At 41.7% G+C, this 13,415-nt stretch overlaps 1 long non-coding RNA gene across 1 annotated transcript in view; it reads left to right on the top strand.

Moving 5' to 3' along the window:
• The first annotated feature begins 5,393 nt into the window (after positions 1-5,393).
• The window catches only part of LOC121832747 (uncharacterized), a 185,311-nt gene continuing 177,289 nt past the window's right edge, over positions 5,394-13,415 (top strand). Inside the window, exon 1 of the long non-coding RNA XR_013042873.1 lies at positions 5,394-5,572. This is a non-coding gene — a long non-coding RNA (uncharacterized LOC121832747). The remainder of the gene's footprint in view (positions 5,573-13,415) is intronic.

Genomic DNA, 13,415 nt, shown 5'->3' with positions numbered 1-13,415 from the left:
CATAAAACTGTGGATTCATTCTTATCTATTGGCTCATAAGTCTACTCATTGCCAGGAATCTTCCCTTCCCCTCTTGTCCTTCCTCTTCCCCACCCCCTTCCTTTCCCTCTCTTTTCTCCCCCAGTGTCTGCTGCCTGCTCTGTCTTGGTCATAATTGTGCAGTGTTTTGTGCTGAGGTGCAGTGCTGAGCACATACTTGCTACTGAAGTAGGAATGAGCCACTCCTCAATCCACAGAAACATAAAGCTTGCCTCAACTCCACAGCTAAAAACTTAACAGCAGTGCCTCTAGGATGGTTCCTTCACCTTCCTGTCCTGCACCTCAAGGCACAACTTTTATATCTCTGTGAGTCTTCTATTGTTTTTATAAGCCATGAGAATACTCAGTAAAGGACAGCTTTGGGTTCGTCTTCCTCATGTCCTTCAGTATAAGCAAATGTCCCATCTCTGGAGACTTGCTATCAGTGTGTGCAGAAATTTGGACACCTAAGTTTAGAGCTGTTAGAGACTTTAGAAAAGTTCATATCCTTATGTCTAAGGAAATTAAATTGAGGAAAGAGAAAGTATTTGTTCAAGATGATGGAATGTGGGACCTAGATCTGGTGGAACATCTGTGTCTGCCTATGACTGTACTGATTAGGTTACTATTTTAATTTTTTAAAAACAATTTAACACTCCTTTAAGCCCTTGAAGGTGATAAGCCCTTTATCCTTGTCCAGCTTCCTATTCCTGTCAGCATATGCCTAATGTTTGTGGGCAAGGGCATTTAAGAGAAGATAAAGTTGAATAAATGATCTGAATGCTCAAGGATTTTGGGGGGCTCTTAGGAGAGATATTTGTTGGTGGTGCTGTTCTAAATGCTATGGTTGATTGAAGTCCATGGCTGAACTAAATTTGCCAAGGTTTCACCTTCAGTTAAGGGATAAGCCATATCTCTTTGGCCCTTTTGTGCTGGTTTTTAAATGTGTATGGAAACTTAAAGACATTCAGAAGTTTTTAATTTTCCATGTGGACTGTGAACATCTAAGGACAGCAATTAGAAAGGTCTGTGGTACAGAGAAAATTCTGTAGTTGTGTGTTTATAAAGTCTGAACTGAACATGAATGAGCAGGGAGAGGGGAGAGAATGGCCTTTATAGGCTTGGTCAGTCATGGAGGATTCCAGGACTTGTCACATGAACTGTTTTATTTTTATACCAATTGATGCGAGAAGAATCATCCCCTATCGTGAAGGAAACTGGAGCTGAGTGTGAGTATCCTTGGTAAGTGGCAGCGCCAAGAGCCATACAAAATGTTTTTGATTGAGAACAGAATTACCTGATACTGATGATTGCTTGCTTTACATTTGTGGGAACTTAGCAGGGTTGGGTGTGAGGGTTTTGCGCTTTTTTTTTTTTTTTTTGAGAAGTGGTGATTGTCCTGTGAGGCTTTGTCCACTTTCTCTGCACTAACCAGCAGCACATGTATTGACCACTAAGATGAAGATAAATTAGCCCCCCTTTCCCTTGCATCTTCAGCTCCATTGGTTTTCTATATGTCACTTAAGTGTGACCAGTGACCAAGAATTGAGACCCCAGCACAGGTAAAGCAAACACAAACTGCATGCAGAACAGCACAGAGGATTCAGGTTTCTCAATTCTGCATTACCAAATTTCCCTATACCTTGAGGGTTATTTATGAAACAATAATATAGAATCCATGCTTATTTTACTTTGACTGTTAACCTCTCCTGTCTACAGTTTTTAATTTAAGAAATTATAAGTTTTACCATCTAGTTTTTAGACACTTTGTCTCTTGAAGAAACATGCTATAATGTTTCAAACATTCTGTGGTCACGATCACTTCTGCTGCTTATTGAACTTTTGAAAAACACAAAGGTCTTTCGCCAGAACTGGTCATTGGATACTGCCCCTCAAGTGCACCCTTTATTATGTGCGGCAAACCACTCAGGAGTGGTTTTTGGAGTGGCCTGAAGAATTCCTGGGACTGCCTTATTATTCTGGGAGGAGGCAATCCAGGGCCCTTTAGAGTTGATCACTGAAACAGTGATAGAGCATGATAAAATAAAATACAATATTTAAATGTTTGTGATGTTTAAAATAGAAAAGGGTTTTCCCATAACCTATGCTAATATGAGCTGTAATGCTGGATGTCCTAAACAATGTCAAGATTCAAGGAAAGAGAAATGCAGGTCTGCCATCAGCAACCACAATTCTTCTATTCTTGGTGGAGTGCCCCCCTTTCCAGCCACTCTTAGTTCTAGAACCTTCATTAGCTTAAACCCATTAGGATATAGATTCCGTTTGTATTGGTGGTTGGCTCAGAGATAAGCTGTTAACTCCTATCAGGACTAATAAGACATGGGGATGTTTGCTGAGCTGTCTGAAATAGGAGAAAAAAACCAAAACAACAAAAAATCTAAACCAACCAACCAATCAAATAAATAAACAGAAAAGCCCGAGAAGGTTTCAGAAGACTCTTTACCTAGCCAGTGGAGTAGGATGGAAAAGGATATAGCTCTAGGGACATTTGCAGCCTTGAGATCACAAAGGGAACGCCTGCACAAGGAAAGGAGTGTGGCTCGCTGTGTAAAAGCAGGATGAGGGAAGGTCAGCAATAATGCATCCTGGGATCAAGCTGTTCCTTGAGCTGTTTAAGAGTATTTGTCAATTTTCCTTTATCATTTGTTCTAATGTTTATTTCTTTTAAAACAATTTTCTTCATGTATAAGCAAATGGTCCGTACTAGAGGTCGTTGCTTGGGTTCCCAGACAGATATGAAGCTACATCTTTATTTTGCCCCTCAGATCTAGGTACATGCATAATATATCAAGGTATAAATCCATTATTATGATAGGCTGTTTCTTACCAAGAAGTATGCTTAAAAACAAGGTTTAGATAGGCGCAACAGGACCAATAGCGTAACACAGTTATCATCAAGAATCAGTGTAATCTTAGGCTGCATTCACAGTCTGAGCACTTGGGTAGTCTGGAGTCAGCAGGTCGGCAGGGCTTGGGGTTCTGCATTTATATAAAACTCAAGTGAGGCTTATGATGCTGTGTTTTGAATTGTAATTGATTTGCCAGAGATTAGCCTGTGCCTACAGGTTTTCCCCCTTATAAATACTTCTTCTTTAAGAGGAGAACAGCACATTCCAAGTAAGGTCAGGGGATTTGACAGCATATGAAATGGTTAAAAGAAGACTGTGCTTAGTTATTATGGAAGGAGAAGGCCAGAGAGGGCCAAGATAGTGGTCTTCAGATAGATTATAACACTCTACGAGTAGAGTGTTATACTTCCAGAAGTAGGAAAAGTGGGACAAAGTGGAGAAGAGTGAGTCTGGCCCAGGAAAGAACCTTCAAATGTTTGCTTCCCAGAGATGGGAGTTTTACTTTATGTGTTGTTGCACTCTATTGCAGGGTTGTGACAAATGAATGAGAAATACTAAAGAGTATAAGACAACGAGGAGTGGTAGTGATGAGTCATTAATGGGCCTTCTAATCCAGTTTAAAAAGTTACTTTGGCCAACTAAAAGCTACGTGTGAATAAGGCCTTTCCTGGCACACATGGATCCTTCATACAAGGCAGATAATACACATTCCTTTTTCAGGCCTCTTTACTTTCGTCTCTTGGGGAACCTTTTTACTGCTTTATTGGAACAAGACATTTTTTCTGTCCTGGAGGGCCAGTGAAGTATCTGCAACACTGATGCTGTGCATGGTGGCCTGATGGGTAGCTTGGACCAAACCTCTGCAGATCAGGTTGCAGCCTTCTGCCTGTAAGCTTCAGACTTTGACTATAATGCTCATGACATTAGAGAAAATTACTTGTTAAACTTTGTCAGAAGGCAAAATGTTCAGGCTGGGGTTAGGGACATAGGGCACACAGACAAGTGTCTGCCTCAAGGAACTCCTGAGCTAAAGGAGGAATCGTGGACTAGAATGGCCTGTCATCCTGGGTTTCCTGAGACTACATTCACAGGAAATGTGGCACATGGACCATGTATAGCAAGAGAATTCACCTGAATGGGGGAAAGAGTGAGGAGGGGGAAAGAAGTGATGGCCGCCTGAGAATGACAGCCCCTTCCCATACCCTTTCCCATGGCTGTATACTGACAGTCTTGTGCACTGAGCTTAGACCCTCACATTTATGTTCTTTCTAGTCCTACAATGGACCAGCTTTCTGGGCTAGTGAGTTAGAAATGAGAAAAGGCAGACTGCCTCTCCGATACCAGGTTGTTTTCATTACTCCCACACTGCACATGGAAGTAGAACCATCTGTACACAGTCTGGGAGGAACATGTCACCAGACTGCTCATATACCAGCACATTTAACCACTCTTAGCTTTACCTCTGGACTGCCCCTTTTAATCAACCATTTTCTTATACTAGCCCTGCCTTTTGTTCTCATTTCTATGCCCAAATTTGTCTTCCAGATTGGTCAGTGGCACAGTAATGGATTGGCTTGCTTCTCTGTGCTGTGTTAGAGGCAGGTATGGTGGTAGAAGTTGCCAAAAAGTTGAGCAAATGGAAGTGTTTCCTCACTTCTTTCACAACCAGTTGGTGGAACCAATTTAGATTTGGCATTGCCTTTCTAGGCCAACCCTCAGACAGCTGAAGAGGTAGGAAGGCATAATGGAGGGAATGAAAATGTACCAAATAAGTATAATACACCAGGTGCCAAACTAGGTACACACAGTTTTTATAATGGCCAACCTCCACCGTTCACTCCTGCCATGCACTTCTTCTGGGCGCTCTGATGTAGTCCTAGCCTTAGGCTGCAGTGAGCTTCGAGATTCTCAAGTTTTATAGACCAGGAAGTTGTGAAATAGAGGAGAGAAATGTCTCATCCAAGGTCACTCCACCAGCAGGAGGCAAGAGTGGGATTTGAACTTGCCTCTCCTGACACAAGCATCTGCCCTAACAGTACTCATGCTTATTCAGGTTCCATATTTAGCATCTACATTTCCAGGGAAAGGAAGCTAGAATGAGATTTCTTTTAAGTTTTTTTTTTTTTTTTTTTTTTTTTGGTTTTTTTTCGAGACAGGGTTTCTCTGTGTAGCTTTGCGCCTTTCCTGGAACTCACTTGGTAGCCCAGGCTGGCCTCGAACTCACAAAGATCCGCCTGCCTCTGCCTCCCGAGTGCTGGGATTAAAGGCGTGCGCCACCACCGCCCGGCTTCTTTTAAGTTTTTGGAGCCAAAATTATTTTAATTTTATGGCTGGGAAAAATGTAAACTTACATTTTCAGCAGACCAGAGATGATAAAGTATGTGTTTGTCAAATAAAATTCTTTACTGTGATAAAGTAAATCATTCTTTGGCCTTGTGAAAAATTAGGCCTCACTTGAACTGTTTTCACTTGGGCCTTTGCTAATATTTCTGTTATCTCCATTAGGGATTACCATGACAAATGCCTTTTATTCGCTTCGTTAAGCACTTGGGTGAATGTGTGAACACACAGAGCTTCATAAGTCACAAGGAAATGAAACAATGTGGTCTTCTGGAAATAGTTTGAGAGCCTGACAGACTAGGACTAGCATCTGGCTCTTCCACTTAGGAACTACATCACTCTTGGTAAGATTTTTCAGCTTCTCTAGACTTCAGTTTCCTAATATGTAAGATGTGGGCATCACTATCTCTAGGTGATTTTAAGAATGAGATGAGAAGGCATTCTGTAGCACTCTACAAAGTTCCCAGTGTGGGGTAAGTGTTCACTATATGTTTTGGTAAGTTGTATATAGCTCTCAGGGTGCCTAATAGTTGCTTACTGACCATGCTCTTCGACTCATGGTAGGTAGAAACATTGAAGAGAAGATATAAGAAGGAGCCAGGACATGCTCATCTACTTTAGCCCCCTTAGCACTCACTACACAAGCCTGTCTGGAACACTTCATGTTTCAACATAGTTGAGATCATGGAGGTGAGAGCAGCTGACACAGATGAAGACACAGCACATGTAGTTAATTTTACTGGGGGACAGATTTTTCAAGTTCAAATATAAAAATGTGATTGGCCTGTCATGGGGTGGTTATGATACTTTCTCTTAGTGGTGAAATTCCTCAGTGCTTGGAGCTATTTGGAAATGGGCCCAGGCGGGTCTGGGTAGGGTTTTTTTTTTTTTGTTTGTTTTTGTTTTTTTTTTTTTTATTTCTACTTAGGACAGAGTGAATTGTGAGTTCTGTATGGATTGCAGGGTGGACAGAGTACCCAAATCCCATTCTTAACTGCTTAATGGAAGTTCTGGGCATGGCCAGCCTCCTCCCCATCAACCTGATGGCCTCTTTATCTGCCTACTGTCCAGGAAAAGAGTCAAGTGTAAACTAACCATTCATGTAAATGGGCTGTCAGGTTACTGAACCAATATGTTATGGTTAATCTGTTAAAACAGCAAGGTCTCTGAATTTGTAAACACTCCTTGATAAGCTCCTTATAGCATATACAACCTAAGAAAATGAATGGCACCTACCACCTGTCCTGGAATCCCTACCCACCACCCCCACTGCTTGTCCAGATGACCTTTCCATTGAGTTCAGTCCACCCTCTACCCCTCCCAACTCATGTGGCACCACCTGACCTCAGCTATGTGCTGCCTCTCGGGTGGGGGTGGGGTCAGAGATTCCACAGAAGTGCAAAAGTTTTAAAAGGCTTAGAGAACAGGGGTGGGGTGTGAAGGGGTGTGTGTAGATATACCAGGAAACTGTTGGGAGCTTTGTAAGAAGCCAGTTCATCTGTCCTCACCAGTATCACAGATGTCATCTCCATTGTCCTATCTTTCCCTCAGTCAAAACTTTGTGTTAGTACCTTAACATAGAGATGTCTTATTTCCATGGGCAAAAGGCTCTCAGGTCAGCAGCTGACCGAATTATGAGGTTGGAGGGATGGTCCCATCATATGTTAATTTGATGGATGGGAGAAAGATTTCTGGGAGGGGAAAAGGCTATCAGAATCAGATTCTTGGCAAAGTTAACATAGAAGAATCATTGCCTATGGAAAACATGGTGACTATGAAGTTCGTCCTTTTTTACCTTTAATTTTTAGACTCTTTTGAAGCCAAATCCAGTAAAACAAATAAAAATATTTGAGGCCAGCCTGGTCTACTGAGCAAGTTCTAGGATGGCCAGGGGTACACAGAAAAACCCTTTATCCAAAAACCACACAGACACACACACATATGTGTGTGTGTGTGTGTGTGTGTGTGTGTGTATAATGTTGGAAACAACCACAAAAATCTCTCTACCTTGACATGAGGATGGGTTTTCTAATACTTTTGTTTTAAAACTTACTTGAAGCTTTCTTTAAAAATAATTGTTTGTCACCTTTCAAATTTTTCATTTAGTGTTACTTTATCGTGTCTTCTTTTTTGTGTGTGATGGTTTCCTTTGGTAAACATGTCATAATTACATACCCTTTCTGATACTTTCCCACACAGTTGGTTTTCCTAGTTCTGTGTTAAGTGGTTCAGTGTCTGCCCTCAACATTGACAAGTCAGTCTTCATGCCTGCTGTGCTAACAGTCTCAGCTGCTGCTTATCACTCACCTGTCTCAGGCCATTTTCTCTGCTGTGGTTTCTGTCTTCTGCTCATGCACCTCCTATGGGATCTTAGAGGAGACAGTCCCATCTCCCTTGCGGTTTCAATCTTATTATATGCATTGCATTCTCTGAAGCTCTTCACTTTGAGTGCTCCTAACGTCTCTCTGTACTGACTCTCATGTGTCACTTCCATGTTAGATCACAAGGAGTTCTGAGTTTCATTTCCTCCAACTCCCTAAAGCAGCTCTTGCAAGAGTCACACAGGACCCTTGATGCCTTTCTCAGGGTGTGTGTCAGGACTTGGTATCTCCATACTATAGTGGACCCATGTCCTTGGTCTCTTGTCATTTATCTACAATATTTGTTTCTTCAACTCCTATCTCCTTGCACCTGTCTCTCTCACCCACTCCTTCCATGTTGGTTCTCAAAAGGTTGCTCTTGTTGCTTGAACTGACTGGTTTTGTGTGTCAACTTGACACAAGCTAGAGTCGTCAGAGAAGGAAGGAGCCTCAGTTGAGGAAATACCTCCATGAGATCCAACTGTAAGCCGTTTTCTCAATTAGTGGTCACTGGGGGAGGACCTAGCTCATGGTGGGTGGTGCCATCCCTGAACTAGTGGTCCTTGGTTCTATAAGAAAGCTGAGTAAGCCAGGGGAAGCCCCCCTCCATGGCCTCTGCATCAGCTCCTGCCTCCAGATTTTAGCCCTGCCTGAGTTCCTGTCCTGACTTCCTCCAATAATGGACTATGATCTAAAAGTGTAAACCAAATAAATCCTTTCCTCCCCAACTTGCAGTTGGTCATGGTGTTTTGCTGCAGCAATGGAAACCCTAACTAAGACACTGCTTCTTTTCTCACTCAAGATAGTCACTATTTCTTCAGTTTTGCATTCTGGTTTTAGCCACTCTCACTGTATCTATTAGCCAAGGTTTTTTAGATAGTAAAGTATGGATAGAGGGATAAAGAGACAGAGACTTATGGGAACTGGGATCATGTAATAATGGAGGCAGAAGAGTCCCACATTATTTTGCCTTAAAGCTGAAGAGTCAAGCAAGTGAGTAGTGAAATTCAGTGCAGGGCTAAAGGCCTGAATAATTGAAGCCATACAGCTCCAAGAACCAAAAACCAGGAGCGAGCTCTAATGTTTGTAGGCAGAAAGCGATGGATGTCCTAGCTTAAGAAGAAGGAGAATCTGCCCTTCTTCAACCCATAGATTATGCCCACCCACATTGATGAGGAGTGTAGTGGTTCAAACTTCAAATCTCTTCTGGAAACATCCTTACAGAAGCATTCAGAAGTGAGCTTTTGCCAACATTCTGGGCATGTCTTAGCCTACTCATGTTGATATACAGTGTTATCCCATCACACACAAAACACTGCTAACCCTCCAGTGTATTACAAGTGTATTTCTGTCATCTACCCTCTGCTGAGATTTAGTAGACTCCCATGCTTCTATTCCACAAACATTAAAAGCTCTTTGCAAGTTTGCTGGAGTGTCTTGCTGGTGAGTCCCAGGGATCACCCTGTCTCTTTTTCCCAAGCACTGTGATTACAAGTGTGCACAACACACCCCACTTTTTAAAGAAATAGTGTTTTGGAAACAAACTCAGGTCCTTGGGCTTGCAAGGCAAGTGCTTTAACAATGAACAATCTCCCCATCCTCTGTCCATAGTACTTCCAGCTGTGGTATTGGTGTCTCCCCATTCTTTATCCTCCTCTTCTGCATATGCTTTTCCAAAAAGCTCTTCATTGATCTCCAGGTGCTAGGATGGCTTATAACCACAAATGTGCCTATATTATCCCATAAATAAAACTTAGGATGGTTCCCACTGCATGTGGCATTGAGTATGGTGTTCAACCACCCTCTGCCTCTTGCCCTTGCTTACTTTGGTATTATCCTGCTTCTCTGGGACTTACAATTTAAGTTTCATAACTGGACCACTTGAAGTGTAACCTTCCATCCTTCCCCTGTCTGGAATACCTCACCTTATTTTCTTTTTTTTTTTTTTTTTTTTTTTTTTTTTTTTTTTTTTTTTTTTTTTTTTTTTTTTTTTGGTTTTTCGAGACAGGGTTTCTCTGTGTAGTTTTGCGCCTTTCCTGGAGCTCACTTGGTAGCCCAGGCTGGCCTCGAACTCACAGAGATCCGCCTGGCTCTGCCTCCCGAGTGCTGGGATTAAAGGCGTGCGCCACCAACGCCCGGCCCCTCACCTTATTTTCTTACACATGTCCATTTCCCTTTAAACCTAACCTCAAACCTCACCCATTATTGAAAACATTGCCTTATCATCCCAAGTTCTTTGAGAGCCTAGCATCTGGTACATGTATTTTCACCTAGACAAGACCCATTGTTTATTTGTTTACATGTCTGTCTGCCTTAGGAATTCAAATAAATGCTGAATAAATTAATAAAAACACCGCCCATAAGGTTTATTATTCTCTCATAGTGGTTGTCCACTCCAATTCAGAATATTTTGTAGGGTTTCCTATTGGAAAGCCAAGGAAGAAATGTTACAGGATTTTCCAACTGGACAGAGTATTGGAATTTCACCTCTGACCTCTCATCTCGGAACCAACTTTGAGACCACAGCAAAGCTCTCAGAATTTCAAGGCACTGGACATACTCTCTGCCCAACAGATTAATTTTAGAGTCATTGAAATTCCGCCAACTCTGGGGGGAATGATTTGGAAGCCAGGCCGACAGCCAGCAAAGGAGGAAATTGCTCTCTGTCTATTTCAAGATGAGAGAATTGTAACCACGGTGCCTCCCCCAGTGATGTTGTTAAAAAAATAAATTTAATACGTTTATGAAATCTAATCTTCTAACCATAAGTGTTTCAGGGTTGGCTTTGATGTTTAGAGAAAGCAGCCTGATGCCAGTGTGTTTTGTATATTTGGAGAGGGTGTTGCCTTACATATAAGCAAAGCAGTGGGTCTCTGACTCTTTGGAAGAGTCATCCTTGTGTAAATAAGTCAACAAGTATTTAGTCACTGTCTACCATGCTCAAAACACTTGTGCTGCAGGAGTGTAAACACAGATTTCCAGGTAAGAGGAGGGGATGCTCAGGTCCTATCTTAGTCCCCAACTAAGCACAAGTCATGGCATATCTCATGATTTCTTTTTCACCTGAGAAATACAGTTGTGCTATTTCAACTTAGTAAAAGTAATGAGAATTTTGGAAAAAAAAAAACAGTAAGAAAGAGTGTGCCTTGCATAGTTCCTAGACACTTATTCAAAGGAACCACCAAGAGTATTTGGTTCTGTGTAAATATAATTTGAGTTGTAAGAAGTCAAGGTCTGTATCTTACTATAAGTGCTATTACTCAGTTAAGGAGACTGGAAAACCCACTGTAAATGGACTTGTTTCAAAAATAGAACTACCATCTGATTCAATAATCCCACTATTGGGAATATATAGAAAGGAAATGAAACCACTGTTAAGAAGATGTCTTCCCATTCGTGTTCATGGCAGCACTGTTCATAATGGTCGTGAAACAGGAACTTCAGGGTCCATCAGTAGATGAATGGGTAAAGAAATAATGGTACATCTATACAGTGGAATACTACTGAGTCACAAAGGATGAAATCATACCATCTGGCAAGGATGAATGTGATGGAAGCTATTATGCTGTGAAATAACCCAGCTACTTCTATGCCTTTCTACATAGAACTTCATGACTTCCCTCACATGGGGAATTTTATTTTCTTTCTTTCTTTCTTTCTTTCTTTCTTTCTTTCTTTCTTTCTTTCTTTCTTTCTTTCTTTCTTTCTTTCTTTCTTTCTTTCTTTCTTCCTTCCTTCCTTCCTTCCTTCCTTCCTTCCTTCCTTTCTTTCTTTCTTTCTCTCTCTCTCTCTCTCCCTTCCTTCCTTCCTTCCTTCCTTCCTTCCTTCCTTCCTTCCTTCCTTCCTTTCTTTCATTCATTCATTCACTTAACATACCAATCACATTTCCCCTCCCTCCTCTCTTCCTGTTCCCTCCCCTCAACTTCCTTTCTATACCCCATCCAGTCCTCAGAAAGGGTAAGGCCTCCCATGAGAATCAACAAAGCATGGCACATCAAGTTGAGGCAGGACCAAGCTCCTCCCCACTGCAGCAAGGCTTAGTGAGGCATCCCAGCATAGGGAGTAGGTTCCAAAAAGCCAGATTATGTGCCAGGGACAGATTTTGGTCCCACTGTTAGAGGCCCCACAAACAGACCAAGCTATACAACTGTCACCCACATGCAGAGGGCCTAGGTTAGTCCCATGCAGGCTCCCTAGCTGTCAGTCGAGAGAGTCCATGAGCTCCCATGAACTTGGGTCAGCTGCCTCTGTGGGTTTCCCCATCATGATCTTGACCCCCCTTGCTCATGTAATTTCTTCCACTGAACTCCCGGAGCTCGGCCCAGTGCTTGGCTGTGGATCTCTGCATCTGCTCCCATCAGTTACTGGATGAAGGGTCTTTGATGACAATTAGGGTAGTCACCAATCTGATTACAAGAGAAAGCTAGTTCAGGCACCCTCTCCACTATTGCTAGGAGTCTTAGCTGGGGTCACTCTTGTGGATTTCTGGGTCCCATGGGGAATTTTAAAAAGTTGGTTTCATAAAATTTGAGAATAGAGTAGTGGTTACCAGAGGCTGAGGAGAGAAAAGAGGAGGGTAGTGAAAGGATGCTAAGTTACAGCTAGGGGAAAGGTGTTCTAGTATGCTGTATGGCACAGTTGGGTGACCATAGGAAACATATATAGTTCAAAAAGCTACAAGAAAGGAGTTTTAATCTTTTCATTACAGAGAAAGAACAGATGTGAGGAGTGTCTCAATAATTTATCGAAACATCCTTTGTACCTAATAAATAGGCATTGATTTCATGTCAATTAAAAATTTCCTTAACATATTTGGCTGCCATAATAGAATTTTGGGGAAAAAATAGAGCCTTCATTAATAACTTTTGCTATGTCCACAGTGCATGCTTTGTTTCTTCCCAAGGCTGATCTCACACCACCAAAGTGATGTTCTTGAGTGTGGAGTTATAAAGAGATACAGAGATCCATATGGTATGTATTACTGATAGTGATGATGAGGTTGGTAAGATGAAGCATCTCCTGTGTTCAGACAAAATAGATGCATAGACTATAGACCCAACAGTGTGAAGAGTGGTTTCTCTTGTAAACTTAGAAGTGATGGATGCTTACTTCTGTCTTAGTTAGGGTTTATATTGCTAAAGAAGAGACACTATGACCACAGCAACTCTTATAAAGGAAAACATTTAATTGGAGGTAGCTTACAATTTCAGAAGTTTAGTCTATTATCATCATGGTGGGACATGGTGGCATGCAGACAGACATGGTGCTGGAAGAGGAGCTGAGAGTTCTACATCTTGTTCCATAGGCAACAGGAATTAAACTGTGACACTAGATGTAGCTTCAGCATATATTACTCCAAAGCCCACTCCCATAGTGACATACTTCCTCCAACAAGGCCACACCTCCTAATAATGCAACCACCCATGGGCCAGGCATTCAAACACATGAGTTTATGGGGGCCATAACTATTCAAACCACCACATTCCACTCCCTGCCCCCATAGGCTTGTAGCCATAACATAATGCAAAATCCATTTAATCCAGCCTCAAAAATCTCCATAGTCTATAATAGTCTCAAACTTGTTTTAAACTCCAACTTCAAATATCTTCTGAGACTCATGCAATCTCTTAATTGTAATCCATATAAAATTAAAAAAGCAGACCACATACTTCTAACATATAATGGCACAGTACACACACACACACACACACACACACACACACACACACACACACACACACACGTATATATAAAACTGTTCCAAAATGGAGGAAAGGGAAGACAATAACCAAATATTGAACCAAAGCAAGATTGAAAACCATCTGAC

This window comes from Peromyscus maniculatus, chromosome 10 (genome assembly GCF_049852395.1).
Source record: "Peromyscus maniculatus bairdii isolate BWxNUB_F1_BW_parent chromosome 10, HU_Pman_BW_mat_3.1, whole genome shotgun sequence".
Lineage (NCBI taxonomy): Eukaryota > Metazoa > Chordata > Mammalia > Rodentia > Cricetidae > Peromyscus > Peromyscus maniculatus.
Note: the sequence above shows the minus strand (reverse complement) of the source record. Positions and strands in the feature narration are given on the sequence as shown.